Below are 5,963 nucleotides of genomic sequence, written 5' to 3' on the forward strand. Positions count from 1 at the left end.
CCGGTTGCTCCAGAGCCCACCCTCTTCATTGGTGGGGGGAGCAGGGTACTTTAAAAAAAAAATACCTGCTTGAGGCGTCAGCCCTCCTTGTCCCTGCTCTGTCCACACTGAATGTCGGGCTTGATGATGTCACGCCCGACATTCAGTGAGGAGCGGCGCTGAGAGGAGCCAGCAACCAAGAAGAGAAGAAAAGCGAAGAAAGAAGCTGATAGAAAAGTGAAGGAACGGAAGCAAAGGGGAGCAAAAGCAGCATGGCAGAGTGTGAAGGGGGAGCAAAAGCAGCATGGCACAGTGTGAAGGGGGTAAAAGCAGCATGGCACAGTGTGAAGGGGCAAAAGCAGCATGGCACAGTGTGAAGGAGGGCAAAAGCAGCATGGCACAGTGTGAAGGGAGGCAAAAGCAGCTAGGCACAATGTGATGTAGAGGGGCATTACTGTGGTATAATATGAACTGGGGGAATTAATGTGGTATAATTTGAAATGGGGGTACTACTGTGTGGCATAACATGACTGTCACGCACTGACAGTCCTGGAAAATTCATTAAGAATTAAGGGTTTGAGCAGGGATATGTGGAAAGAGTTGTGAACCCGGAGGGAGGGAGGCAGCCGGAGCTTGTAGGTAACAGCATTGATGACATGCGATATGTAAAAGGGCCTAATATAGAGAGGTGCTAACTTCATGTATGGAACTTTAAGTTTGAAATTATACGTGAATAACCACACCTTATCCGCTACATGAAGAAGTGGATGATTTCTGCAATGGCGATCCTCAAAATGTTTATGTCGATTGGAGATTTATAACAACCACTCCTGCACCTGAGACCAGATTCTAGAAAAGTCACGGACTGTGCTTTGGACAGCTGAAACAGGAATATTGGAGTCTTCAGAAAAAGTTGATAAGACAGGATGTCTACCGAAGATAATGAAAAGGGGAGACACGTTTGTGGATTCGTGCCGATGGTTGTTATGAGAGAACTCCGCCCACGGAAGAAGATTACTCAAGGATGCTTGATGGTCAGAACAATAACAACAAAGAAAAGTCTCCAGATCCTGGTTGACCCGCTCAGTTTGACCATTAGTCTGGGGGTGGTAGCCAGATGAGAATTTTAGTTGGATGCCGAGATGTCTGCAAAAAAACCTCCAGAATTTGGAAATAAATTGTACCCCTCGATCAGCGATGATCTCTAAGGGACAACCATGGAAACAAAAGATATTGCTGTTAAAAAGGATAACAAGGTTAGAGGCAAAAGGTAATGTAACGCTCCAGTCCCACAGATAGTACTTGTCTCGTTACCTGCAGTCCATTCATCTGGAAACTGCCATGTCCCAGCATCAAAAAGTGTAACCACTATGCTTCAACCTGTAAGCGGTACAAATATGGATATGTGTATAAATATATTGGTCGCTATCCCCAATGAGGTTGCCAAGCTCAAAAAGTAATAAACCTGTGTGTATGCAAAAAGCATATGGGATGCGCCACAATATATCGATACTAAAAAATACTAATAGATGGCGGATGTTGAATACTTAGATTTTATTTATAAGCATAATAAAAGTAATAAAAATAATAGCAATGCTGTATTACAATAAAAACATGATATAACATGAGATACAATGATGAAAAAGGGGTGTCTGGCGAGTACACCAAAATTCCACTGGAACTGGAGATGACAACTTGGTAATGCAGACTGGAGATGACAACTTGGTAATGCAGACTGGAGATGACAACTTGGTAATGCAGACTGGAGATGACAACTTGGTAATGCAGACTGGAGATGACAACTTGGTAATGCAGACTGAAGCTGACAACTGTTAGGAACCCCTCCAGCCGGCACAACACAACCCGGAGTCTACTCTGCCAGTCAGGTGTTCACTGGAGCCCCTGATGGTGGGGACAGACTGGGCTGCAGACTGACAGAGGGTCGTGAAGTGTGTACCGGCTGGGGAGAACCCAGGCAAGAAGAGTCAGGTCCACGCAGAGGTCAAAGGTCGGCAGCAGGTAACAGTAACAATGAACAAGCTGAGGTCAGAGGTCACAGGCAAAGTAGCAGAACGAGTAAACGCGCCAAGGATCAGGGTCACAGGAAACACAAGCGAAGTCAAATACGAAGCCAAGGGTCATACACGGGAAGTCAAAACGTCCCTAGAGCGCATGCGCGCCTGGCTGCCAGGACACGGTGCTGAGGAAGCTTCCGACCGTTGCCTTGGCAACGGTCGGGAGTTGGAAGGAAATGACGTCCCGGTCGTCATGGTGACGGCCGGGACGTTGGGACCGACAGGAAGCGAGCCGCGGCGGCTGTGAGTACCGCCGCGGCTCGTGACAGTACCCCCCCTTGAGGAGGGGTTAAGGAACCCCGACATCCCGGTTTCCTTGGAGGGGTTAAGGAACCCCGACATCCCGGTTTCCTTGGAAATTTTTTGAAGAACTCCTTCAACTGTTTAGGAGCATCGAGTTGTCTCCGTGGGATCCAAGACCGTTCTTCTAACCCACGATTCCTCCACTGCACTAGGAAGTGCACCTGACCTTGCACTTTTTTGGAATCCAAGATCTTCTGAACAACGTATCTTGGTGATCTGTTTGATTTTCTCTCAGGCAAATTTGAAGACTGGATTTGAGTAGATATAATACCGGCTTCAACAGAGAACAGTGAAATGTGTTGGGAATTCTCAATGAGCCCGGAATTCTTAACCTAAATGCGACAGAATTAACCTGCTTGATGATAAGGAACGGGCCGATGCACTTGGGACCCAACTTTTTGCAAGGCTGTCTGAGTTTAATGTTTTTTGTAGACAGCCACACTCTCTGGCCCACCTTGAAGGAGCAGATGGTACGGTGGCGATCCGAAATTTTTTTTGCGACAACTGAAGCTTGTTTCAGAGATGCCTGTACTTTCCTCCAGATAACTCTGAGATCTCTTGCAGTGGAACGGATCTCCTGGACACCAACTGGGTTAAGCGAATACAGGGAGTTAGATCTGGGGTGAAAACCATAATTGCAGAAAAACGGAGAAGTTTTAGTAGATGAATGACAGGAATTGTTACAGGCAAATTCCGCCCAGGGTAACAAGGAAGACCAATTATCATGGAACTCTAACGTGTAGCATCGCAAAAACTTTTCCAAGGACTGGTTAACTCTTTCGGTCTGCCCATTAGACTGAGGGTGATATGCGGATGATAAACTAACCTTGATTCCGAGAAGGGTACAGAAAGATCTCCAGAATTGCGCTATGAACTGAGAACCCCGATCAGAAACTATGTCAGTAGGGAGTCCATGGAGCCGGAAAATATGTTGAATGAATAAGACGGCCAAATCCCGAGCTGTAGGCAGTCTGGGTAAGGGAACGAAATGGGACATCTTGCTGAACCGGTCTACCACGACCCAAATGGTATTGTGTCCTGCAGAAGGTGGTAGATCCACTATAAAGTCCATGGACAAGTGGGTCCATGGTTTTGCAGGTGGTGCCAAAGGAACTAACTGGCCTATTGGGCGGATCCTAGGAACTTTGTTTCTGGCACAAACCTCACATGAGAGGACATGACTCCTGACGTCAGCAGACATAGATGGCCACCAGACTGTACGGGAAAGGATTTCTAACGTCTTGAAAATTCCAGGATGCCCTGCAACCCTACTGTTATGCGCCTCTGCAATAACCGCCTCCTTAGATGGACTGGAACAAAGAGACGTCGCTCCGGAGTAGTATCAGGGGCTAATTTCTGGAATCTCTGAAGTGTGATACTCAGATCTTGGGTCAACCCGGCATGGATTACAGAAGGAGGAATAATCGGCTCTGGGATAGTGACTGGAATGTGGTGTGCCGAGAAACTTCTGGAAAGGGCATCTGCCCGGACATTTTTGGAGCCTGGTCGGTAGGGGATCAGGAAGTTAAACCGGGTAAAGAATAACGCCCACCGGGCCTGTCTGGGATTTAAACGTTTGGCTGACTGTATATATTGTAAATTCTTGTGATCGGTAATGACAGAGATCTGATGTGAAGCACCCTCCAACCAATGCCGCCACTCCTCGAAGGCCCATTTGATTGCCAATAGTTCTCTATTACCGACATCATAGTTGGCCTCCGCTGAAGAGAACTGACGGGAGAAATAAGCACATGGGTGCAGACGATTAGTATGAGGATCCTTCTGCGATAGGATGGCACCGGCACCGATGTCAGAGGCGTCGACCTCAAGAATAAATGTCCTAGCTGGATCCGGATGTCTAAGGACCTGAGCGGAGACAAAGGCCTTTTTTAGGCTTTCGAATGAGGCTACTGCTTGGGACGACCAATTAGTTGGATCCATTCCTTTACGGGTCAGAGCGACAATGGGAGCCACAATGTCGGCAAAGTTGTGAATGAATCTCCTATAATAATTGGAGAAGCCCAGGAACCTCTGCACCGCCTTAAGATTGTTGGGTTGCACCCAATCCAAAATAGCCTGGACCTTAGCTGGATCCATGGAGAATCCCTCAGAAGAGATTACATAGCCTAAAAAGGATACCCTCTGCACCTCGAACTCACACTTTTCCAGCTTAGCGTACAGGTGATTCTCTCGTAATTTCTGTAGAACTTGTTTGACGTGAGTCTGATGGGCGGGCAAAGATCTGGAATAGATGAGGATATCATCTAAATAGACGACCACGAAACAACCAAGGAATTCCCGAAGAACTTCATTGATCAAGTCCTGGAACACTACAGGTGCATTGCTAAGGCCAAACGGCATGACCAGATACTCGTAGTGGCCAGAGTGCGAATTGAATGCCGTCTTCCACTCATCTCCTTCCTTGATACGGATGAGATTATACGCTCCACGAAGGTCGATTTTTGTGAAGACCGTAGCCCCTCTCAATTGATCAAAAAGTACGGAAATGAGCGGGAGAGGATAGGTGTTCTTAATTGTGATAAGATTCAATCCCCGGTAATCTATACAGGGTCTTAGCCCTCCATCCTTTTTGGATACAAAGAAGCATCCTGCTCCTACAGGAGATTTAGATGGCCTGATAAAGCCTTTCTCCAGATTTTCATCGATGTATTCCTGCATGGATTTGGTCTCGGGAACAGAGAGAGAGTACAGGCGACCCTTAGGCAACTTGGAACCAGGAATAAGCTCGATGGCACAGTCGAAGTCACGGTGAGGTGGTAGGGTGTCAGCAGCTTTCTTGGAGAACACATCCCAGAACTCATGATATTGTGAGGGAAGCTGCTCCGGAATAGACTGAATCACCCGCAGGGGCAGTGACAAGCAGGCCTGTGTACAATAAGAGCTCCACTGGACAATTTCTCCTTTTACCCAGTCCATGACAGGGTTATGACGGGAAAGCCATGGGTGGCCCAAGATCAAGGGAACTGAGGAACAATCGATAAGGAGGAAGGTTATTGACTCTGAATGGAGAGCTCCGATTTTTAATTGTAGTGGCGAGGTCTCCCAGGAAATCTTGCCACCAGGCAACGGACCTCCATCTAAGCCACAGACAGTAATAGCGGACTTGAGTTCTACCATCGGAATTTTAGCAGCGCGTGCGAACCCGATGTCCAGGAAGTTGCCTGCAGCTCCACTATCAACGAAGGCGGACAGGTCCATTGAACGAGCACTAAACGTGAGTTGTGCAGGGATCAATAAGGCGTTTTTCGGGGAGACAATCTGTAGACCTAGGTGAACTTTCCCCTCGTTCCCTAGGCATGCTCTTTTCCCGGCTTATTCGGGCAGGAACGGGAGAAGTGGCCTTTTGTGCCGCAATAGAGACATAAGCCCTGTGATCTTCTCTTGTCTCTTTCCTCAGGGGAGAGACGATACGCTCCCAATTGCATGGGTTCCTCACCATCCGTGGGAACAGGAATGAAGCCGGATAGATGTGATGATGTCTCCTTTTCGGTTTTCCGCTCTTTAAATCTCCTATCGATTTTAATGGAGAGGTGCATCAGATCCTCCAGAGAGGTAGGAGATGGGTACTGCACCAAAGAGTCTTTG

The sequence above is a fragment of the Mixophyes fleayi genome, chromosome 1 (genome assembly GCF_038048845.1).
Source record: "Mixophyes fleayi isolate aMixFle1 chromosome 1, aMixFle1.hap1, whole genome shotgun sequence".
Lineage (NCBI taxonomy): Eukaryota > Metazoa > Chordata > Amphibia > Anura > Limnodynastidae > Mixophyes > Mixophyes fleayi.